The 26,075-nt window shown below is 48.5% G+C and overlaps 1 pseudogene; it reads left to right on the top strand.

Moving 5' to 3' along the window:
• The first annotated feature begins 4,446 nt into the window (after positions 1–4,446).
• Positions 4,447–26,075, top strand: part of LOC123101688 (uncharacterized) — an 84,221-nt pseudogene continuing 62,592 nt past the window's right edge.

The following is a 26,075-nucleotide window of genomic DNA, read 5'->3' as shown; positions in this document are numbered from 1 at the left end:
ATACATCACATATATCATTCATCACATCCTTTGGCCATATCACATCACATAGCATACCCTGCAAAAACAAGTTAGACGTCCTCTAATTGTTGTTTGCATGTTTTGCGTGGCTGCTATGGGTTTCTAGCAAGAATGTTTCTTACCTACGCAAAGACCACAACGTGATATGCCAATTGCTATTTACCCTTCATAAGGACCCTTTTCATCGAATCCGATCCGACTAAAGTGGGAGAGACAGACACCCGCTAGCCACCTTATGCAACTAGTGCATGTCAGTCGGTGGAACCAGTCTCACGTAAGAGTACCTGTAAGGTCGTGAAGGAAATATGCCCTAGAGGCAATAATAAAGTTATTATTTATTTCCTTATATCATGATAAATGTTTATTATTCATGCTAGAATTGTATTAACCGAAAACATAATACATGTGTGAATACATAGACAAACTTAGTGTCACTAGTATGCCTCTACTTGACTAGCTCGTTAATCAAAGATGGTTATGTTTCCTGACCATGAACAAAGTGTTGTTATTTGATTAACGAGGTCACATCATTAGTTGAATGATCTGATTGACATGACCCATTCCATTAGCTTAGCACCCGATCGTTTAGTATGTTGCTATTGCTTTCTTCATGACTTATACATGTTCCTGTAACTATGAGATTATGCAACTCCCGTTTACCGGAGGAACACTTTGGGTACTACCAAACGTCACAACGTAACTGGGTGATTATAAAGGAGTACTACAGGTGTCTCCAAAGGTACATGTTGGTTTGGCGTATTTCGAGATTAGGATTTGTCACTCCGATTGTCGGAGAGGTATCTCTGGGCCCTCTCGGTAATGCACATCACATAAGCCTTGCAAGCATTACAACTAATATGTTAGTTGTGAGATGATGTATTACGGAACGAGCAAAGAGACTTGCCGGTAACGAGACTGAACTAGGTATTGGATACCGATGATCGAATCTCGGGCAAGTAACATACCAATGACAAAGGGAACAACGTATGTTGTTATGCGGTCTGACCGATAAAAGATCTTCGTAGAATATGTAGGAGCCAATATGGGCATCCAGGTCCCGCTATTGGTTATTGACCGGAGACGTGTCTCGGTCATGTCTACATTGTTCTTGAACCCGTAGGGTCCGCACGCTTAAGGTTACGATGACAGTTATATTATGAGTTTATGCATTTTGATGTACCGAAGGTTGTTCGGAGTCCCGGATGTGATCATGGACATGGCGAGGAGTCTCGAAATGGTCGAGACATAAAGATTGATATATTGGAAGCCTATGTTTGGATATCGGAAGTGTTCCGGGTGAAATCGGGATTTTACCGGAGTACCGGGACGCTACCGGAACCCCCCGGGAGCCATATGGGCCTTCATGGGCCTTAGTGGAAAGGAGAAAGGGGCAGCCCAAGGTGGCCGCGCGCCTCCCCCCTCCCCTCGTCCTATTAGGACTAGGAGAGGTGGCCGGCCCCCCTCTCTCTCTTTCCCCCTTGGGGAATCCAAGTCCAAATAGGATTGGGGGGGGGAGTCCTACTCCCGGAAGGAGTAGGACTCCTCCTGCGCCCTCCTCCTGGCCGGCGCCCCCCCTCCCCCTTGGCTCCTTTATATACTGAGGAAGAGGCACCCCAGAAACACACAAGTTGATCCACGTGATCTATTCCTTAGCCGTGTGCGGTGCCCCCTGCCACCATAGTCCTTGATAATACTGTTGCGGAGTTTAGGCGAAGCCCTGCTGCTGTAGTGCATCAAGATCGTCACCACGCCGTCGTGCTGACGAAACTCTTCCCCGACACTTTGCTGGATCGGAGTCCGGGGATCGTCATCGAGCTGAACGTGTGCTCGAACTCGAAGGTGCCGTAGTTTCGGTGCTTGATCGGTTGGATCGTGAAGACGTACGACTACTTCATCTACGTTGCGTCAACGCTTCCGCAGTCGGTCTGCGTGGGTACATAGACAACACTCTCCCCTCTCGTTGCTATGCATCACATGATCTTGCGTGTGCGTAGGAATTTTTTTGAAATTACTACGAAACCCAACAGGTCGGTCCGGGCCGCTTCATCCCACAATGCCACCGAATCAAGATTGGACTAGTAACGGTAAGCATATTGAACAAAATCAACGCCCACAACTACTTTGTGTTCTACTCGTGCATAGGAACTACGCATAGACCTAGCTCATGATGCCACTGTTGGGGAACGTAGCAATAATTCAAAATTTTCCTACGTGTCACCAAGATCAATCTATGGAGTCATCTAGCAACGAGGGAGGAGTGGATCTACATACCCTTGTAGATCGCGCGCGGAAGCGTTACAGAGAACGGGGTTGATGGAGTCGTACTCGTCGTGATCCAAATCACCTATGATCCTAGCGCCGAACGGACGGCACCTCCGTGTTCAACACACGTACGGAGCAGCGACGTCTCCTCCTTCTTGATCCAGCAAGGGGGAAGGAGAGGTTGATGGAGATCCAGCAGCACGACGGTGTGGTGGTGGAAGTAGCGGGATTCCAACAGGGCTTCACCAAGCGCTGCGGGAGGAGGGAGATGTGTCATGGGAGGGAGAGGGAGGCGCCAGGGCTTAGGTGTGGTTGCCCTCCCTTCCCCCCACTATATATAGGGCCAAGGGAGAGGGGGGAGGCGCAGCCTTGGCCCTTCCTCCAAGGAAGGGTCCGTCCAGGGAGGAGTCCCTCCTCCCCAAGGCACCTCGGAGGTGCCTTCCCCCTTTAGAACTCTTCCTCTCCCTTGATTCTTGGCGCATGGGCCTCTTGGGGCTGGTCCCCTTGACCCATATAGGCCAAGGCGCACCCCCTACAGCCCATGTGGCCCCTCGGGGCAGGTGGCCCCACCCGGTGGACCCCCGGGACCATTCCGGTGGTCCCGGTACAATACCGGTAACCCCGAAACTTGTCCCGATAGCCGAAATAGCACTTCCTATATATAATTCTTTACCTCCGGACCATTCCGGAACTCCTCGTGACGTCTGGGATCTCATCCGGGACTCCGAACAACTTTCGGGTTACCGCATACTAATATCTCTATAACCCTAGCATCACCGAACCTTAAGTGTGTAGACCCTACGGGTTCGGGAGACATGCAGACATGACCGAGATGACTCTCCGGTCAATAACCAACATCGGGATCTGGATACCCATGTTGGCTCCCACATGTTCCACGATGATCTCATTGGATGAACCACGATGTCAAGGACTTAATCAATCCCGTATACAATTCCCTTTGTCTATCGGTACGACACTTGCCCGAGATTCGATCGTCGGTATCCCGATACCTTGTTCAATCTCGTTACCGGCAAGTCTCTTTACTCGTTCCGTAACACATCATCCCGTGATCAACTCCTTGATCACATTGTGCACATTATGATGATGTCCTACCGAGTGGGCTCAGAAATACCTCTCCGTTTACACGGAGTGACAAATCCCAGTCTCGATTCGTGCCAACCCAACAGACACTTTCGGAGATACCTGTAGTGTACCTTTATAGCCACCCAGTTATGTTGTGACATTTGGCACACCCAAAGCACTCCTACGGTATCCGGGAGTTGCACAATCTCATGGTCTAAGGAAATGATACTTGACATCAGAAAAGCTTTAGCATACGAACTACATGATCTTGTGCTAGGCTTAGGATTGGGTCTTTGTCCATCACATCATTCTCCTAATGATGGGATCCCGTTATCAATGACATCCAATGCCCATGGTTAGGAAACCGTAACCATCTATTGATCAACGAGCTAGTCAACTAGAGACTTACTAGGGACATGGTGTTGTCTATGTATCCACACATGTATCTGAGTTTCCTATCAATACAATTCTAGCATGGATAATAAACGATTATCACGAACAAGGAAATATAATAATAATCAATTTATTATTGCCTCTAGGGCATATTTCCAATAGCGAGAACCGGCACGGGCCACTGCGGCCAGGACGGCGCTGGAGTGGGCGGCGGCTAGAGTGACGAATGGGCCCCGGCGATCGCCGCGGGTACTGAGTGCCAGGGCAGGTGCAGCAGCAGCGGGGGCCCGCCGATGTAGCCCGTCTGCAACGGCATCAGAGGCGTCCCGCTCGGGCCCGACGCGTTCTGGATCGGCCAGTGCGTCGCCCGGTGGCTGTAGGCAGCAGTCGCAGCCAGCGGGGTGGTGTGCGGGCCGTCCAAGTAGAAGGAGATGCCCTGGACGGCTGTCACGAGGTCCCGCAGGGTGCTGGTGATCTCCTCCGGCGTGAAGACGGAGGTTGTCAGCGGTGCGGAGGTGATCGGGGACGGCGGCATTGGGGACCCGACTGTGGTCACCGGGACGGTGGTGATGATGGGCAGCGGCGGCGTGGGTGTTGATGACGACATGATCGAACCCGAGTCTTTGGATACCAAATTGGTAGAACCAAGGGTCCTACCGGATCTGCTCCAGAGGTTGTAGGGGAAGGATGGAGTGGGACGGGGCGATGATCGGGCGCGCCATCGCGTCGGAGGGAGATGGCGGCGGCTAGGGTTAGAGGCGGCTAGGGGTTCTGGCTCCTCTGGGAGCCGGGCAATAGGGATAATAATATTCTTATTGCTTAATTCCAAAAAGAGTCTTACAGCCTATATTTATAACCTAGATAACTTGCATAAGAATTAACATAAGATAACTTGCATAAGGAATTAACCTAAGATAACTTGTGGGCTAAGATTGCCCGGTGGGCCTAGCTAAACTGGCCATAACAAAGGTGAAGAAGGTGCAACCGCAGATAATATGGATCCTTCCCGCCCTTATCTATTTCTCGAAAAAATGGATCTTGATAAGATCCACGTGGTGTGGCCACTACCAATCTTATGATCTTCATCACGACTTCAGTTAATTATCTTCCTTTTTGCACTGGCTCCTGAGTCTTGACATTATCTCTTCCAGTGGAATCGTTTGAGATCCGCGTGGCTCGCCAAGTCACTACCGGACTCGCGGTCTATGCCTACGGCCAGGGGCCGTCGGCATAGGTCCTTTGCCGTCGGCATAGATCTATGCCTACGGCTGCAAGATAACCTCACCTACCGAGAGTACCCGGTTCGCATTCTTGATCAAGCAGAGCGTGTTACCCGACGTCATAACATCAAGTTTCTCAAAGTTCAGTGGTCTCATCATTCCAAGAGAGAAGCTACTTGGGAGCGAGAAGATCGTCTTCGACTGGAGTACCCCGCTTTCTTTCCGTCGACCCCTGAATCTCGGGACGAGATTCTTTCAAGTGGGGGCGAGTTGTCACATCCCTAGTTCTGGTATGACCTAGACTAGCTAGTCATTTGTGCATCATGTTTATATTCCATTTAAATTTGAAATGAGGATTGGTGGAACCCTCATAATCATTTTTGAAAATGACCCAAATAAAAATTTCTCCAAAAAGGGTCCAAGAAAATGCTCATGTTGCTCTCTGAAAATATTGGACAGAGATAAAAAATCAAACCAATATTTTTAAGAGCTCATAGGTATTTATTTTGGGCATTTGGATTAATCCGATAATTATTTGCCTTGGATATATATTGCTATACATATAAAATATGATCCAAAAATTATGCCACCTGTTGGGGAGCTCTGGAATAATATAGCTAGCTCCTGCAAAAATTGGCATAAGGTAATAAAATGATTTAATATTTTAATTAAATCAAAACAAATGTCAGAAAAATTAGAAAACAAAAATAAAAGAGGGAAACCTTACCTGGGCTTCTTACCTGGCGCCTCTGGCCCAGCAAGCCAGCCCAGCCCACCACCGCCGTCGTCCTCCTGGTGCCAGTCGGCCAGGCGTGTGGCCGACGCACGCGCACGGGCGGAGCGCCACGCCACCAGCTCGCCTGCCTGCCTACCCTGCCAGCGCGACGCCGCGACGCTTCTTCTTGGTGCCGCCCCGATCCCCTGGCCTCACCCCCCTCTCTTCCGTGCTTTTCCCCTTCTCCCTCTCTCTCACCCGAGAATCACCGTCGCCGCCGTCCATAGCCACCGTGGCCTCGGCCACTGCCGCACCTCCCCGACACGCTTCCCAGCTCCGCCGCGACCCCCTCTCCCTCCTCACCGAGCAAAGCAACCAGGCGAGCTCCGCTTCATCACCATCGCCGTCGTCTTCAAGCTTCGGCCGACGAGATCGCCGTCGTCGCTCCGGCTGCCCCAAGCCTTCCCCGAGCTCGCCGATGACGCCGTTGGATTCGCTGTGAGCCCCGCCGTCGAACCCCCCTTCTCCCCTGCCTCCCCGTGCCCCGCAGGCCGATCCCGCTCGCGCCCGAACTCCGGCCGCCGCCCAAGTGGTCGCCGCCGTCGATTTAGGCCGTCTCCGGTGAAACGAAGGGCACCAGTGGATGCGCGCGAGCCCCAGCTTCCCGCGTGTGCCCTCCGCTGCTCGATTGGGCGCCGGAGTGGCAATCCCACGCCCTCCGCCACGTTTGCTGCCGCCGGCGGCTAAACGCCGGCGTGTTAGCCCAGTTGACTAGGGGGTTTGACCTCCCCTGGCTCAATGACAAGTGGGGCCCGTCCCTGCTAATTTTAGTTTAGGATTAGTTTAAATTTAATTAACCTCTGTTACTTAACCATGACACTGTCGGGTGGACCCCACGTGTCAGATTTGACCTGGACAGCCGCGTTGACCCGCTGATGTAGTGATGACATCATGCTGGTGCAATAATATGATTTCTGGATTTAAATTAAATCAGGAAATTCCAGAAATTGTTTTAAACTTCAAAAATTCATAGAAATTCAACCGTAGCTCAGATTGAAATGATTTATATATGAAAAATTATCAGAAAAATGCAATCTTTCCATCTGTACTAGTTTCATGCATGACAAACCAACTTATACATGCTGAATATGAGAAAACACATTACGGCATATATAGGAGCTTAATTTGGAGATGCATTTGAACCTTTGGTTCAAATGGACTTCAAACCAAATGGATACCAGTTGCATTAGCTCAAACAGCATCACATCTTCATGCCATGTTCATGCATCATATTGTTGCATATGGTTGTGTATTGATTGCCGACACTGTTCCTTCTCGATAGGTCTTGCTCCGGAGACATTCCAGAGTACCTGTCTGTGAAGCAGTGCCTCCCTTGTTGATTTACCAGGCAAGCAAACCCCCTTGTTCATTCCGATACAATCCTACTCTCTCGCTCCTGCTCTCAGTTATTGCATTAGGACAACAACGATTCATCTGCTACTTTGTGCTGCGGTAGTTGAACCCATTCCTCTGCATGACCTGTCGTTGCCACAGTAAATAGTTGAAACCCACTAGCATGTGTAGGAGTTGATTGAGCCATGTTGTGTTCCTACCATGCTATGCCTGCTATTGCTTAGAGTTGTGTCAGGTCTGGTTCATTGGGAATGAATTGGAGTGTTACGATATGTTCTGGTGCTGAGAGTTAAGTGTGTGAACACGATTTGGTAAAGGTAGCGGTGAGAGGCCATGTAGGAGTACATGGTGGGTTGTCTCACTGGAACCGTCCTTAAGCACTGAGTTCTATGTATGTTGTCCAATGACTCGTTACTACCACACATTGGGCTCCGGGCGCTCCAAGCCCTCTCGACTTATTAACCAACTTGATCTCTGTCCAGGAGTCGCAACTAGTTTCTGGTGTTTGTAGGTAGTGTTAGTAGTCTACCAAGTGGCACCCGGCCAGGTGGGCTTGGGACAGACTAGGCACAAGTGGCACGATGTACCAAGCGTAGATCCATCCGGCGAGGTGGGCTTGGGAACCCTGCACACATCGTTTGGGGCCGTGAGTGAAACCCCGGCCGGATCTCCTTGCGGATGGAACCCGAATAGGCGATAAACCTGGATTAGAGTCTTGTGTGGTTAGTCAGGTCGTGGCCGACACCCTCGCCAGGCTTCCGCTTGAAGGTTGCCGAGATACATGACGTGTACATGGCGGTAAGTGGCGAGAGCGTGTGTGAAGAAGTACACCCCTGCAGGGTTAACATGATCTATTCGAATAGCCGGGTCCGCGGTTATGGACTTCTTGGATGCCTACATGGTACATAGACAACTTGAAGTGGATACCCTAAAATGCTCAAGACAAGTGTGAGTGCTATGGATGGCCTTCTCGTAGGGAGACGGGGATGAATCCATAGTAGTGTATTGTGTGGTGATTAGTGGACTCGTGTACGTTGTCTCACCTCAAGATTTCTGGTAGTCGTAGAACAGGATAGCCACAGAGTCAAAGCTGGCTTGCTACAACTAAACCCCACATTACCCTCTTGATACAAATGCATGTATGATAGGATCTGATGTAAGTCTTGCTGAGTACCTTTGTACTCATGTTGCTTTATTTATGTTTTTGCAGCGGAGACTTCGGTCTTATTAGTGCTCTCGTGGACTTCGACTAGTAGCTAGTACCTCAGCTACGATCTTGATCGGACGTTGTAGATAGTCAGGCTTTTAGCCTTTTTCATTTATAGATGTCTGTACTCAGACATGTAATGCTTCCGTTTGTTGCTTGATTGCTCTGACTGTTGGGTCATGTGACCCCTGTTTGTAATAATGCTATGATGGCTCTTCTGAGCCTTTATCTATATGAGTTGTTGAGTTATGCTGTGATGCCATGTTGTATAGCACATACTTGCATGTTATGCGTACGTGTAATGTGTATTGCTATGTGTGGGATCTGACTATCTAGTTGTTTATCCTTAGTAGTCTCTCTTACCGGGAAATGTCTCCTAGTGCTTCCACTGAGCCCTGGTAGCTTGCTACTGCTCCGGAACACTTAGGCTGGCCGGCATGTGTCCTTCTTCGTTCCTGTGTCTGTCCCTTCGGGGAAATGTCACGCGATGAATACCGGAGTCCTGTTAGCCCGCTATAGCCCGGTTCACCGGAGTCCTGTTAGCCCAGTGCTACAGCCTGGATTCACTCGCTGATGACTGACACGTTCGATGCTGGGTCATGGATGCCTATCCCTGTAAGTTAGTGCCACTTTGGGTTTACGACTAGCCATGTCAGCCCGGGCTCCTTATCATATGGATGCTAGCGACACTGTCATATCCGTGTGCCAAAAGGCGCAAACGGTCCCGGGCAAAGGTAAGGCGACACCCGTGGGGATACCGTGCGTGAGGCCGCAAAGTGATATGAGGTGCTACATGCTAGATCGATGTGGCATTGAGTCGGGGTCCTGACAGCGTTGGTATCAGAGCCAGGTTGCCTGTAGGGTTACCAAGCCAAACTGGTCGAAATTGAGTCTAGAAATGCTTTAGTTATGTAAGGGAATTGATTGTGGGTTGGAACGTAAGGCTCTTTTTACTCCTTATACCTCATGGCCTTCTGATCTGAGTCATCCTATCTTTCCGACGGGATTAAGGAACTAGGCTTCTCTCCCGTCTATCAGGATCACGTGTTACTACTCCGTAGTCCCATAGGATTGGTTGATCAGAGTCATACCCCAGTTTTGAGTATTTCCGGTGTAGTCTGTTTAGTATGATCTCAGAACCTTGAGTAATGCTGGTGAGTATGTTACCACCCCATTTTTAGTAGGATGTCTCATTCTGAGCATTTTACTACCGTTATGCTGCCGGAATTTCCCTAGGAGTTCGAGAGATACTAATTCCTTGTCCTATATTCTACAGTCCATAGTTGATGCTGATTCCGTCCTTGGTTCGTTTCTCAGGATGTCATCAGCTAAGCGAAGTTCCGTTGCTCGTAGCCAGAACCACGGAGATGGTAGGGATGAGGATCCTCCCGATCAGCCTTCGTTGGCAGAGTTCATGCTAGATATGGAGAGGAACAAGCGTGAGTCTAACCGCTTGTTGGCACGTATCGAGGAGAACACCGCACATCAGTTCAAAGGATCTGCTACCATTCATGACTTCATTCGTTTGCACCCACCTACCTTTCATCATTCCATCGAGCCACTCGATGCAGATGACTGGCTCCGTAGCATCACTCATAAGCTGCATTCCGCGAGCGTAGCTGAAGATGACAAGGTCACTTATGCCACATACCACCTGGAAGGTCCTGCTAGTCTTTGGTGGCAGAACTATGAGGCTTTGCTTCCAGCTGGCCAGATTCCTACTTGGAGGGATTTTATTGAGGCTTTTCGCGAGCATCACATTCCTGAAGCCCTCATCGATCGCAAGAGAGAAGAGTTCTGTAGTTTCACTCAGAATAAGATGGTTGTTGATGCCTATAGTAGAGAATTTGAGAACCTCGCCCGTTATGCCACAGAAGAGGTGTCCACGGACGCCAAGAGGCAGGCTAGGTTCCGGAAGGGTCTCAACCCCAAGTTGCATCGTGATCTCCACCTGCATCATTGTGATACATTCCAAGCCCTTGTGAACAAGGCCATTAATGCAGAGACAGCTCAACTCACTTACGAGGAGTCTCGTAAGCACACCCGTGATTTGGGATCTTCCTCTGGCTCTAGTTCCCAGAAGCGCCGGATTTGGGTTCCAAACTCCGCTCTTCCTTCCGGTTATGCACCGAGGCCATCCCATGTGGTGCCTCCTCCAGCTCAGTCATATGTTCCACCCAGGCCTACTGGTAGACCGCTTGTTGATGCAGGTCCACATCCTACCTCCAAGATTTGTTACAGGTGCGGAGAGCCAGGCCACATTGCCCGTATTTGCACTCAGATCAGAGTTGCTCCACCTCAGCCCGAGAAGTCTGTTGGCTGTGTTAAGCCATCACGCAAGATGATCAGTGCCAAGTCAGCTCCCACTGAACATGGACGTGTGCATCACGTCTCAGCTACAGCCGCTCATGATGATCCAGATGTCGTTCTTGGTACACTCCTTGTCAACTGTCATCCGGCATCGGTTTTATTCGATACTGGAGCGTCTCATTCCTTCATTTCTGAAAGCTATGCCCGCTTGCACGACATGTCATTTTGTGATATGCCCTCCCCATTACTTATTCAAACTCCTGGATCCAAATGGCAAACTTCTAGGATAAGTTATGGCAATGAAATCCTTGTTGACAGACTTGTATTCCTTGCTTCCTTGATATCTCTCAAGTCTTCGGATATTAACATCATCTTGGGTATGGACTGGATGACAGCTCATCATGCCAAGATTGATTGTTTCACCAGGTCTGTTCAGCTCACACACCCATCTGGCAAGATAGTCACTGTCTCCACTAGAGTTGCAAAGCGTCAGCTCTATTCCCTTAATGCCAGCCCTCTTCCAGACCTTGAAGATATTTCGGTAGTCCGTGACTTTCCGGATGTCTTTCCAGAGGAACTGCCAGGTGTTCCGCCTGACAGAGATGTAGAGTTCGTCATAGATCTTATCCCAGGAACTGCTCCAATCTCTAGGAGACCCTACAAGATGGCACCCTTAGAACTAGCCGAGCTTAAGAAACAACTTGATGAGTCCTTGCAAAAGGGTTTCATCCGTCCCAGTTCTTCTCCTTGGGCTTGCCCCGTCCTCTTCGTCAAGAAGAAGGATGGTACGGACCGGATGGTTGTAGATTATCGTCCCGTTAATTTGGTCACGATAAAGAACAAGTATCCGCTCCCCAGGATCAGCGACCTGTATGATCAGCTCGCTGGATCCTCAGTCTTCTCCAAGATGGATTTAAGGTTAGGATACCACCAAAATTAAGATCAGAAACGGGGACATTCCCAAGACAGCCTTTGTACTCGTTATGGTCCAGTACGAGTACACAGTCATGTCCTTCGGTCCTAACCAACGCCCCAGCCACATTCTCCCGCTTGATGAACTCGATCTTCATGGAGTACTTAGATAAGTTCGTCGTGGTTTACCTCGATGATATTCTTATTTACTCGAAGAACGAGGAAGAGCATGCCGAACATCTTAGACTTGTGTTAGAAAAACTCAGAGAGCACCGCCTTTATGCCAAGTTCTCCAAGTGTGAATTTTGGTTGCCAGAAGTGACCTACCTAGGCCACGTAATCTCTGGTAAGGGCATTGCTGTCAATCCCGAGAGAGTTCAAGGCTGTTCTCGATTGGACTCCACCTGAGACCGTTAAACAAGTTAGGAGTTTCCTTGGTCTAGCCAGCTATTGTCGCCGCTTTGTTGAAAACTTCTCCAAAGTAGCCAAACCCCTCACGGAACTTCTCAAGAAAGATAAAAAGTTTGAGTGGTCCCCACAGTGTGAACACAGTTTTCAGGAACTGAAAAGGTGCCTGACCTCTGCTCCCATACTTGTGCCACCGGATTTCACTAAAGACTTTATTATCTACTGCGATGCCTCACGACAGGGACTAGGTTGCATTCTTATGCAGATCGTCATGTGATTGCCTATGCATCTCGACAGTTTCATCCACATGAGGATAATTATCCTACACATGATCTAGAGCTTGCAGCCGTAGTCTATGCACTCAAGACCTGGCGACATTACTTCTTGGTAAACGTTGCGAGATCTACACCGATCACCAAAGTCTCAAGTATATCTTCACCCAACCGGATCTGAACCTTAGGCAAAGACGTTTGTTGGAGTTGATCACAGATTATGATTTAGGGATTACCTACACCCCAGGCAAAGCCAATGTCATGGCTGATGCTCTAAGCCGTAAATCCTATTGCAACAATCTCATGTTGCAGCAAGGCCAACCACTTCTCCATGAGGAATTCTGTAAGCTTATCTTCACATTGCTCCTCACGGATTCCTTCTACCCTGGTGGCGAAACCTGATCTTAAGGATCAGATTATCGCAGCTCAAAAGCAAGACACAGGAATTTCCCGGATCAAGAGAAACATTTAAGAAGGGAGTTGGTGGATGTTTCTCTATGGATGATCGTGGTGTTGTTTTCTTTGAGAATCGCTTGGTGGTTCCCAAGAATCAACATCTTCGACAACTGATTCTTAAGGAGGCGCATGAATCTCCTCTCACGATTCATCCCGGTAGTACTAAGATGTATCAGGACCTACGCCAGAGGTTCTGGTGGACTAGGATGAAGAGAGAAATCGCTGAGTTCATTGCTAAATGTGACGTTTGTCGTCGCGTTAAGGCAGAGCATCAAAGACCTGCTGGCACCCTTCAGCCTTTAGCTATTCCTGAATGGAAATGGGATAAAGTTGGTATGGACTTCATCACCGGCTTTCCCAGGACCAAGAGAGGGAATAATGCTATCTTCGTAGTCGTTGATCATCTCTCCAAAGTGGCACACTTCCTACCTGTTCGAGAGAGTATCATCGCTAGTCAGCTCGCTGACTTATATATTTCTCGAATAGTGTCACTTCATGGTGTTCCACTAGAGATCAATTCAGACCGTGGCAGTCTCTTCACTTCTCATTTTTGGGAGAGTTTCCAAACTGCCATGGGAACCCATCTTTCCTTCAGTACCGCTTTCCACCCTCAGTCGAGTGGTCAGGTGGAACGGGTCAATCAAATTCTCGAAGACATGCTCAGAGCTTGCGTTATCTCATTCGGTATGGATTGGGAGAAATGTCTTCCTTTTGCCGAGTTTGCTTATAACAATAGCTATCAATCCAGCCTCAAGAAAGCTCCTTTTGAGGTTCTCTATGGACGAAGATGTCGAACACCTTTGAACTGGTCAGAAACTGGTGAAAGACAATTCTTTGGACCGGACATGATCCAGGAGGCAGAAGAGCAAGTTCGCATCATTCGTGAGAATTTGAAAACAGCCCAGTCTCGTCAAAAGAGTCAGTATGATCGTCATCATAAGGATATGACTTATGAAATTGGCGACCAGGCTTACCTTCGGGTTACTCCTTTGAAGGGTACCCATCGTTTCGGTATCAAGGGCAAGTTGGCTCCTCGTTATATTGGTCCTTTTCACATTCTCGCTAAACGAGGAGAGGTTGCCTACCAATTGGAACTACCCCCACATCTTTCTCGAGTTCATGATGTCTTCCACGTCTCTCAACTCAGGCGTTGCTTCTCGGATCCCATCCGCGGAGTGGACCACGAAACACTTGATCTCCAAGATAACCTCACCTACCGAGAGTACCCGGTTCGCATTCTTGATCAAGCAGAGCGTGTTACCCGACGTCATAACATCAAGTTTCTCAAAGTTCAGTGGTCTCATCATTCCAAGAGAGAAGCTACTTGGGAGCGAGAAGATCGTCTTCGACTGGAGTACCCCGCTTTCTTTCCGTCGACCCCTGAATCTCGGGACGAGATTCTTTCAAGTGGGGGCGAGTTGTCACATCCCTAGTTTTGGTATGACCTAGACTAGCTAGTCATTTGTGCATCATGTTTATATTCCATTTAAATTTGAAATGAGGATTGGTGGAACCCTCAGAATAATTTTTGAAAATGACCCAAATAAAAATTTCTCCAAAAAGGGTCCAAGAAAATGCTCATGTTGCTCTCTGAAAATATTGGACAGAGATAAAAAATCAAACCAATATTTTTAAGAGCTCATAGGTATTTATTTTGGGCATTTGGATTAATCCGATAATTATTTGCCTTGGATATATATTGCTATATATATATAATATGATCCAAAAATTATGCCACCTGTTGGGGAGCTCTGGAATAATATAGCTAGCTCCTGCAAAAATTGGCATAAGGTAATAAAATGATTTAATATTTTAATTAAATCAAAACAAATGTCAGAAAAATTAGAAAACAAAAATAAAAGAGGGAAACCTTACCTGGGCTTCTTACCTGGCGCCTCTGGCCCAGCAAGCCAGCCCAGCCCACCACCGCCGTCGTCCTCCTGGCGCCAGTCGGCCAGGCGTGTGGCCGACGCGCGCGCACGGGCGGAGCGCCACGCCACCAGCTCGCCTGCCTGCCTACCCTGCCAGCGCGATGCTGTGACGCTTCTTCTCGGTGCCGCCCCGATCCCCTGGCCTCACCCCCCTCTCTTCCGTGCTTTTCCCCTTCTTCCTCTCTCTCACTCGAGAATCACCGTCGCCGCCGTCCATAGCCACCGTGGCCTCGGCCACTGCCGCACCTCCCCGACATGCTTCCCAGCTCCGCCGCGACCCCCTCTCCCTCCTCACCGAGAAAAGCAACCGGGCGAGCTCCGCTTCATCGCCATCGCCGTCGTCTTCAAGCTTCGGCCGACGAGATCGCCCGTCGTCGCTCCGGCTGCCCCAAGCCTTCCCCGCGCTCGCCGACGACGCCGTTGGATTCGCTGTGAGCCCCGCCGTCGAACCCCCCCTTCTCCCCTGCCTCCTCGTGCCCCGCAGGCCGATCCCGCTCGCGCCCGAACTCCGGCCGCCGCCCAAGTGGTCGCCACCGTCGATTTAGGCCGTCTCCGATGAAACGTAGGGCACCAGTGGATGCGCGCGAGCCCCAGCTTCCCGCGTGTGCCCTCCGCTGCTCGATTGGGCGCCGGAGTGGCAATCCCGCGCCCTCCGCCGCGTTTGCTGCCGCCGGCGGCTAAACGCCGGCGTGTTAGCCCAGTTGACCAGGGGGTTTGACCTCCCCTGGCTCAATGACAAGTGGGGCCCGTCCCTGCTAATTTTAGTTTAGGATTAGTTTAAATTTAATTAACCTCTGTTACTTAACCATGACACTGTCGGGTGGACCCCATGTGTCAGATTTGACCTGGACAGCCGCGTTGACCCGCTGATGTAGTGATGACGTCATGCTGGCGCAATAATATGATTTCTGGATTTAAATTAAATCAGGAAATTCCAGAAATTGTTTTAAACTTCAAAAATTCATAGAAATTCAACCGTAGCTCAGATTGAAATGATTTATATATGAAAAATTATCAGAAAAATGCAATCTTTCCATCTGTACTAGTTTCATGCATGACAAACCAACTTATACATGCTGAATATGAGAAAACACATTATGGCATATATAGGAGCTTAATTTGGAGATGCATTTGAACCTTTGGTTCAAATGGACTTCAAACCAAATGGATACCGGTTGCATTAGCTCAAACAGCATCACATCTTCATGCCATGTTCATGCATCATATTGTTGCATATGGTTGTGTATTGATTGCCGACACTGTTCCTTTTCGATAGGTCTTGCTCCGGAGACATTCCAGAGTATCTGTCTGTGAAGCAGTGCCTCCCTTGTTGATTTACCAGGCAAGCAAACCCCCTTGTTCATTCCGATACAATCCTACTCTCTCGCTCCTGCTCTCAGTTATTGCATTAGGACAACAACGATTCATCTGCTACTTTGTGCTGCGGTAGTTGAACCCATTCCTCTGCATGACCTGTCATTGCCACAGTAAATAGTTGAAACCCACTAGCATGTGTAGGAGTTGATTGAGCCATGTTGTGTTCCTACCATGCTATGCCTGCTATTGCTTAGAGTTGTGTCAGGTCTGGTTCATTGGGAATGAATTGGAGTGTTACGATATGTTCTGGTGCTGAGAGTTAAGTGTGTGAACATGATTTGGTAAAGGTAGCGGTGAGAGGCCATGTAGGAGTACATGGTGGGTTGTCTCATTGGAACCGTCCTTAAGCACTGAGTTCTATGTATGTTGTCCAATGACTCGTTACTACCACACATTGGGCTCCGGGCGCTCCAAGCCCTCTCGACTTATTAACCAACTTGATCTCTGTCCAGGAGTCGCAACTAGTTTCTGGTGTTTGTAGGTAGTGTTAGTAGTCTACCAAGTGGCACCCGGCCAGGTGGGCTTGGGACAGACTAGGCACAAGTGGCACGGTGTACCAAGCATAGATCCATCCGGCGAGGTGGGCTTGGGAACCCTGCACACATCGTTTGGGGCCATGAGTGAAACCCCGGCCGGATCTCCTTGCGGATGGAACCCGAATAGGCGATAAACCTGGATTAGAGTCTTGTGTGGTTAGTCAGGTCGTGGCCGACACCCTCGCCAGGCTTCCGCTTGAAGGTTGCCGAGATACATGACGTGTACATGGAGGTAAGTGGCGAGAGCGTGTGTGAAGAAGTACACCCCTGCAGGGTTAACATGATCTATTCGAATAGCCGGGTCCGCGGTTATGGACTTCTTGGATGCCTACATGGTACATAGACAACTTGAAGTGGATACCCTAAAATGCTCAAGACAAGTGTGAGTGCTATGGATGGCCTTCTCGTAGGGAGACGGGGATGAATCCATAGTAGTGTATTGTGTGGTGATTAGTGGACTCGTGTACGTTGTCTCACCTCAAGATTTCTGGTAGTCGTAGAACAGGATAGCCACAGAGTCAAAGCTGGCTTGCTACAACTAAACCCCACATTACCCTCTTGATACAAATGCATGTATGATAGGATCTGATGTAAGTCTTGCTGAGTACCTTTGTACTCATGTTGCTTTATTTATGTTTTTGCAGCGGAGACTTCGGTCTTATTAGTGCTCTCGTGGACTTCGACTAGTAGCTAGTACCTCAGCTACGATCTTGATCGGACGTTGTAGATAGTCAGGCTTTCAGCCTTTTTCATTTATAGATGTCTGTACTCAGACATGTAATGCTTCCGTTTGTTGCTTGATTGCTCTGACTGTTGGGTCATGTGACCCCTGTTTGTAATAATGCTATGATGGCTCTTCTGAGCCTTTATCTATATGAGTTGTTGAGTTATGCTGTGATGCCATGTTGTATAGCACATACTTGCATGTTATGCGTACGTGTAATGTGTATTGCTATGTGTGGGATCTGACTATCTAGTTGTTTATCCTTAGTAGTCTCTCTTACCGGGAAATGTCTCCTAGTGCTTCCACTGAGCCCTGGTAGCTTGCTACTGCTCCGGAACACTTAGGCCGGCCGGCATGTGTCCTTCTTCGTTCCTGTGTTTGTCCCTTCGGGGAAATGTCACGTGATGAATACCGGAGTCCTGTTAGCCCGCTACAGCCCGGTTCACCGGAGTCCTGTTAGCCCAGTGCTACAGCCTGGATTCACTCGCTGATGACCGACACGTTCGATGCTGGGTCATGGATGCCTGTCCCTGTAAGTTAGTGCCACTTTGGGTTTACGACTAGCCATGTCAGCCCGGGCTCCTTATCATATGGATGCTAGCGACACTGTCATATCCGTGTGCCAAAAGGTGCAAATGGTCCCGGGCAAAGGTAAGGCGACACCCGTGGGGATACCGTGCGTGAGGCCGCAAAGTGATATGAGGTGCTACATGCTAGATCGATGTGGCATTGAGTCGGGGTCCTGACAGCATAGCACTGCCACGTGTATTTCCCTGATTTCTCCTGGCGGCAGGGCTATGCCTATGGCAAAGCCGTCGGCATAGATGAAAATCTATGCCGACGGCATTGCCGTAGGCATAGATCTGCCACGTGGCAAGCCCTGGTAACTCCTGGGCTTATATATGCCGACGGCTTTGCCGTAGGCATAGTTTTTTCTATTTTTTTATTTTCCCTGTTTTCTCTTTTTCAATTCATTTGACAGCATTTCAAAGCAGAATAATATGGAATTATGCAGAAATATGACAGTTCATCATCTAAACATACTCAAGTTCATCATCATCATCTAAACATAGTCAAGTTCATCATCATCATCTAAAGATCATCACCGGCGGAAGTTCATGAACATATAAGTAGTGCAAGACATGGAACATCATAAAAGTAGCAACATGAAAGGCATGGCACGACGGCCACATGCACGGAATCATCATCGACATCAAGCAAGACCACCTCCGCCAAAACCACCACCACCAAGACCACCTCCGCCAAAACCACCACCACCAGGACCACCTCCGCCAAAACCGCCACCGCAACCACCATCACTCTGCCAGATCGGAGTGACTGGGGTCGACGGAGCAGTAGTCGAGCCACTGGTCCCCTACATGTTTCAGAAAAGATTCTAACGGTAAATATGATATGATAGTGTTGAATGAACGAGAACTAGTTTGCCAGTAGTTAGGCAAATGTACTAACCAGACCATCACTGCCTAGTGCCACCCATTCATCGAACGTGGGCACGTGTGGGGGTTCTCCCGCAGGTGGTGGTGGGGGTCCCATTTGTGGTGGATCCGTGCGGTTACTCCAAGACGCCAACATAGCCTAGATGTTAGTTAAACAAGCAAACTAGAAGGTCAGAAGGAATGAAAGTGTAAAAATTTAGCTTGGTTTTAAGATGGCAAAACTAACCACCATCATCTGACGGTTGTAATCATCATTTGCCTTCACTCATTGGAAGTACTCTCGCACCTCGAGATTCCTACATAATTTAGGTTGTTTCTAAGTGAGCAATGCTGAAAATGAACTGAGAATGCTAGAGAGAAAAAGATAAAGGGGAAGTACTTACAGCATGCTGGCGGGCTAAGGGAGTCTGTGAACGCCCCGTACTCTCTAACTGGCTCGGGTTGGTAGACCGAAGCCGTGTGTACGAGATCGAAGGAGTTATCAAGCCATCGAAACACGGATACCGGCCATGTGACTTCCCCTGGATGGCCACCACCGCCATGTCGTCAATCTGAGACTGGGCGACCTCAGGAACAGGAACATCCGGATGCAACTTCTGATAGTGCTGAGTGTAAGACTCCAGGTGCTCCTCGGTCTTGTCGTAGTACTGGCTCTCGCCCTCCTTGGGATGACTCCGCTCGCGGGCTAGATTCCACGACTCAATGTCTGAGAGCGGCCTCTTCAACTTGTCCTCCTGCAACGTCAAACAGAATTTAGCCATACATAAGAACATGACGGTAAAGAAGAACAAAAATGCATCATGCATATAGATATACCTTCATGGCCTTGAAGCCCAGTGGTTCCTGTTTCCTTGGCCGTGTGTCCCGTCTTTTCCACGGTTAGCCCGGGCCTTGATGCTCTTGGCAGCAAACTCTGCATCATCGCCGAGCCACCTATCCACCAAACTCGCCCATCCGTCATGCCTTCCATAGCACCAACAAGGAACAACCTATGCAAATTTTGGAAGCATGACATGTGAGCACGAAACATATAGTTGACTGCTTGAAACAATGATAAGTTAGTAATAGTTACCATCATGAACTGCTCCCTATTCAAGGTAAGTCGTTGCCTCTGCGCTTGAGTTTTGGTCATCTTTTGTTGCAGGTAGATGTGGTAGTACTGCGAGATGGCAACCCAGCGCACCTCGTACTGCAACTGACGAGCTTTCTTCTTCGCAGCCGCAAGCAAGACCACGTCGGCTCTGGCCTTGTGCTCGTCAAGAACTCTATAGAGTTGCTGCAATCATGCATAAACCAGAAGCAAACAAGGCATGAGTTGAGTGATTCACTGACAAACTATGAACGAAACTGAAGACCAGTGATTCAGAAGAGAACTTACCCAAAATTTGGTGATCACGGCCTTAGCGGCCGTCCCGTACTCCGCGTTGCTGCAAGCCTCGTAGTGGGCCCAGTTCGTGGCCAAAACCCGCAGCTGCGGGTCCCTGTCTTGGCGCGGGCAAAATAGGCCAGGCCAAAACTCCTTCAACAGGACAGTGATAAGGCCGTTCGGTTTATGGCCCTTTCCGCGAAGGATCCAGTTTCTGCAAAAGAATCAAATGATTGCCATGTGTACAATAAGAAAATGTTGTCATGTGTTGAAAATATGATTGAGAGGCACTTACTCTGTCCCCACAGGTTCAATGAGCCACTTGTGCTCCTCAATAGAAGGTGGTGTAGGTAGTCCGGCATTACCACACAGCCACCCCTGCGGAGCACCCGGTGGCAAGTCACCCCACAACTCGGGATCAACCTCCCCTCCACCCTCCTTGCCCTCCTCCTCACCCTCCTCCTCGCCCTCCTCCTCCTCACCCTCCTCCTCGCCATCAGGAACATACTCCTCCTCCTCAGACTCAGAAGGTGCCTCTGTGTAGGAGGGCATCGAAGAAGACCCTCCTATTTCGGACACGGCCCGGAGTTTTTTGCCCCGGCTGCCTCTCCCCCCACCTCCTCCTCCTCTAGGGGCTCTCCCCCCACTGCCTCCTCCTCTAGGGTCTCCTCCCCCGACCCCTCCACCTCCGTGTGAGGTGTCATCCTCGCGTAGTCGGGAGGGAACCTTATGGGCTCGTCCACTCCGAGTAAGTCCTTTGAATTTACAGAGGGAACTGGCGCCGCTGGACTTGCCCATGATTAGCAAACCTGCATTGAGAAGAGAATAAACAATTAGTAAGGATATCAATTAAACAAGCATACAGGAAAAACATTAATACTAGAAGAGCACATTAAGCATACTATTGTAATGATCATTAAAAGAACTTACATTTTCTAGAACCCATATGAATCATCACTATTGTAATCTATTCGTGGACCGGTCTCATCATCACTATCACGCATATCTTCTTTGTTGTCTGACGGAGGTGGAGGCTCTTCCTCATCGTCAGTGTCTTCATTTAACTTTTCAAGCATAATTATGTCTCTTTGATTCACAACTGCCTCACCATCAATCTGTGCGTCGTCGTCGTTTGGGTCCAGGTCAACATAACCCAAGTCATCATCCTCGTTGTTTCAGACCATGTCATCATGTTCCTCTTGATAGAACACTCCCTCATATGTCATGGGGTTTATGTTGTAGTAATCATCATCGTTCGGGTCCGGTAGCTTACCATGCGGCGACACCTTGAACACAACTTCCCAACCCTTTAGGTACTCTTTCTGGCATGGGTAAGGCAGATAATATACTTGTGTGGCCTGGGTAGCGGCGATAAAGAGATCAGCTCCGGCATAGACGGTTGATGTTTTAACTTCAACTAAACCAACAGAAGGCGTATGTCTCAGACCCTTTTTGGGGTCAAACCATCGGCATTTGAACACAGTGAGACTTAGGTGTTCGCGGCCACGTTTGAATGTAAGCTCGTATATTTTTCCTACCCTTCCATAGTAATCTACTTTATTATCTCCTTTAGTGAAGACTCCGGTATTTATGGTTTTGGGATCAGGCCAACTGTTCTGGTGCTCCTCTGTATGGAAGCGATACCCATTCACATCATATTTTTCGCATGTCATGACGACAGGGTCAAAACCCATGGAAAACCATCTCAATTCTTCATCCATTGATTCGGTCGGATCATTTCCCTACAAGTTTAATTGAAATTATAGGGTGCATGAGTTTAATTGAAATTATAGGGTGCATGAGTTTAATTAAAAGTGTGAAAAATTACTTTCTCCAGGAACCACGCAACGAAATTTTTCCTTCCATCAGCACCCTTTCGGAGAAGAGCAAGTGCCTCCGCTTCAGTAGGAGGCAGCATTCCCGTCCATTCTTCTTCAACGAATCGACTACAATAAGAAAAGCGGTATAAGAACTAGGCAAAGTGAACATAACGAATTGACTAAAAGAATGGTGCAAAGGTATTACCTCATCCACTCATCCTCAACTTCCTTGATGTTGTGCAAGATATAGAACATGACATCCTCCCACTCATCTCGTGGCATGAGATAAGGTTTCGAGCATCCAGCCCTACCACCTTGCCCGATGAATAGAGGCAACTTGGGTTTATACTTGGGTTCTTCTGTATTGTATCGAGACACCTTATTGTGCAACGTGGGAACATGGTCCGGATAGTAGGCTGTCCTGAGGTCTACCACCTCCTCTAGGATAACTGCCTCAGCTATGGAAGGTTCAATCTTAGCTTTGTTTCCACATTTCTGTCTCAGATGCTTGTTCTGTCTCTCAGGGCCGTACTGCCAACGATTCTACACAGGCCCCCCCAACAATACCTCGTTCGGGAGGTGCAAAATGAGATGTGTCATCGGAGTAAAGAAGCCTGGCGGGAAGATCTTCTCTAGCTTGCATATCAACTCCGGCGCCTTCTTATGCATTTCTTTTATCTTCTCAGGACATACTTCTTTAGCACAAAGTGTGCGGAAGAAATGGCTTAACTCCGCAAGCACACGCCAGACACGCTCGGGAACATAGCCCCAAACCATCACCGGCATAATCCGCTCAATCCATACATGATAGTCATGACTCTTGAGCCCGGTCACTCTGCCCGTTGAAAGATTGACCCCCTTACTTATATTCGACGCATAACCATCAGTGAACTTCACGACGTGTTTCAGCCACTTGAATGCCTCCATCTTATGATCCTTTTTAAGTACGAAGTCAGCATCTGGCTTGAACCAAGATTTTCGACTGCCTGTGGGAGGCTGCATGTGTAGACGTGGTCTATCACAAATATTCTGTTGATCAACTCTAGCATTAACATTATCCTTTGTCTTATCAGGAATGTTGAGGATCGTGCAAAAAAGGGACTGTGACATTCTTTTCGGTGTGCATCACGTCTATGTTGTATGGAAGTTTGAGGTCCTTAAAATAGGGAAGTTGCGTGAAGGGGGTAATGTGAGTCCAATTGTGTGTCTCACCATATCCTTCAAAAAAATTCCCTTTACCTTTTCCTTTGCCCTCGCCCTCGTCTTTGCCTGTGGCTTTGCCTTTGCCTTTGCCTTTGCCTTTGCCTTTCCCTTCACTGGCAGGCTTAAGAGCTTTCAGCTGAGCAAGCACATCCGCACCAGAAAACGTTGGAATCTCGTTTACTTCATGGACAACTTTGCCTTTTGTGAAGTTCTTCTTGTCTTCCCTATCAGGATGGTATGGAGGGAGGAACTGTCGATGCAGGTCAAATGCAACATACTTGCCACCCTTCTTCAGCCAAATAAAAATCAAGGCCTGCATGCACACTGGGCAAGGCATCTTTCCACTTGTACACCATCCGCAGAACAGGGCATAACCGGGAAAGTTATGCATGCAATATTGTAGCCAAACTTTCATCAAGAAATTTTTCTGCAGATGTCGGTCGTATGTCAACCTCGAGAAGTACCAAGAATGGTGCAAATCATCCACCAACGGCTGCATAAACACACTCAAATTCTTCCCCGGATATTCAGGCCCCGGAATTATAAGCGACAGGAACATGGTCTTGCGTTGCATTATGGCGCCAGGAGGGAGATTGAGCGGAATAACAAATATGGGCCAATAGCTGTATGGATTAGACGACATACCATATGGATTGAACCCATCACCTGTTATAGCAACTCTAACATTCCCAGCCTCGGCTGCTTCCTCCGGGTACTCTATATCGAATGACTTCCATGCTTCACCTCCTGATGGATGTACAATATTTTTTGGATTGTGCCTTTTCCCTTCCTTGTGCCACTTCATCATTTTGGCAGACTCATCGGTGATGAAAAGGCGCTGCAGTCTTTTTATAAAATCAAGATACCGAAGAACCTTCACAGGGATTTTTAGCTGCTGCTTCTGACCATGCTTATCGACCACCTCAATATACCGAGAGGAACCGCACTTGGAGAGCGCCTTCATGATTTTCTTCGTAGCGTACATGGTTTTTGGCAGTTCATGGCCCTCAGGCAGGCTGTTAGCCCATACTCCCAGAAATGCTTCGAAGCAACCTCGGCTACAGCCGTACTCAGCCTTGACTGCCATCAGTTGTGAGATGGCATCCAGCACAGACAGCTTGGCACCCTCATAGATAGGTTTCTTTGATGAGGCCAAGATTTCCAGGAAGGCCTTTGCGGTTTCCTCCGGCTCCTCCGGTTCATTCACTGAATGTGACTGGGGTGTCGGCTGTGCAGCAAAGACATCATCTAGCATGACTCTAACCCCATCGTCCTCATAACCAGCAACGCGTTGTCGTATCACATCCTCTCTACCACGGTCCCGCTGGGCAAAGTTTATCGGCATATTAAAGTTGGGCATAAATCCATGCGTGCGAAGGTGCTTAGTCATCTCACTCTTATCTCTGTGGATACATCTCTTACATCTGGCACACGGGCATTCTGGCACCATCCTCATTGGACTACGGAATATCTCTTTCAAAAACACATCAGTTTTCTCGACCCACTCTGTTGTTACTTGATTCCGATGGAAAAACCCACTATACATCCACTGATTATCTGCCATCTCTGCTTTATTGGAAGCCACACAACAAAATTAAGGATTCATTTAAATTACTCACATCAATATTTTATTTTTTTACAAGGTTGACGAGAATCGACATTTAATCCACCTACATCTCTAATAGGTAAAGATGGGTCCTAATCCCACCCGAGAATGTGTAGATTGAGTACGTTGTCCATGCTCTACCCCATTCCGAGACAAAATTTCGGCAGCACCTCCCCGCTGTTCTCCAAATACACATCTCGGCAAAATGCCGAGAGAATGTGCATCCGGAGAACAACAGGGAGGCGCCGCCGAAATCCTGTCTCGGAACGGGGTAGAGCATGAACAACGTACCCAATCTACACATCCTCGGGCTGTCCGTGGAAAGCGCTGGACAATCCGAAAGAGCTGCGGTGATAAATATGCAATTGAATGCATATTTGTCGATGCAACCCTTTCGGACGGGAGACCTAGGTTACGCGACTTGATGTGAAAATTTAATCTAGTGACATGGAAAAAAAGTGGACGAGGTCATGGAATTGTTGCTCACCCTCCGATGTAGAGGATGTAGTCGATCAAAGGAGGGACGATCGTGGACCAACACCTCCAACGTCGACGGTCACTCCACGAAGATGGAACACCACAAATCCTGTTAATTCGACCAAGTGCAAAAAAAAGGTTAAGCATTGACACTTTAAACTATGAAAAAATCATATTTCGTCAAGTGTCAAATATTGTCCTTAAATTTTTTTAGCAAGATCATCATGATTAAATAACCACTCATCATATGCCAATTTTGGAGCACATCTCACACAACTATTTTAGAAACTAAATCTCACATAGCAAGGATTTAGACACAGCTCCACCTCCTATCCATGCCATCTCTAGACGTCAACAACTCAAAGAACATGACACAAACATCAACTCAAAAAATTGTTTTGCATGCATATGTGAATAGACTTAGGGGATGAATACACCATCCATTAATCTCACATGCATATATTGTCATAATCCATTATATATCATATTGGTACAAATATTAGGCTTATGGACATAAAATCTAGAAGAGAACAATGCTAACAATTACATCACTTGTCTTTGTGAAGATAAGTTACACATGTCCATACATAGTAGTTATTTGCAGCAAATAAACATGAAACTATGAATGTCACATTAGGAAAAATGAAAAAAAAGAGCATAGCTCACCGGGCAGAGGGGCGTCACGACGATGGAGGGGACGGGAGGGACGGGGCTGGTCGTGGTCGGCCGGAGAAGCAGAGGAGGCCGCCGACCAGAGCTAGCACCAGGGCCGGCCGGGCAAGGCCGCGGGCTGGCCGGAGCCGTCGCCAGGCGTGCTCGGGGAGGGAACGAGGCGAGGCAGGGCCCGGTTCGTGGCGGGGCAGAGAGATGGGGTGGAGGCAAGGCGTGGAGACGAGATGGCGACGA

This window comes from Triticum aestivum, chromosome 5A (assembly GCF_018294505.1).
Source record: "Triticum aestivum cultivar Chinese Spring chromosome 5A, IWGSC CS RefSeq v2.1, whole genome shotgun sequence".
NCBI classification, from domain to species: Eukaryota; Viridiplantae; Streptophyta; class Magnoliopsida; order Poales; family Poaceae; genus Triticum; species Triticum aestivum.
This window is presented reverse-complemented; position numbering and strand designations above follow the sequence as displayed.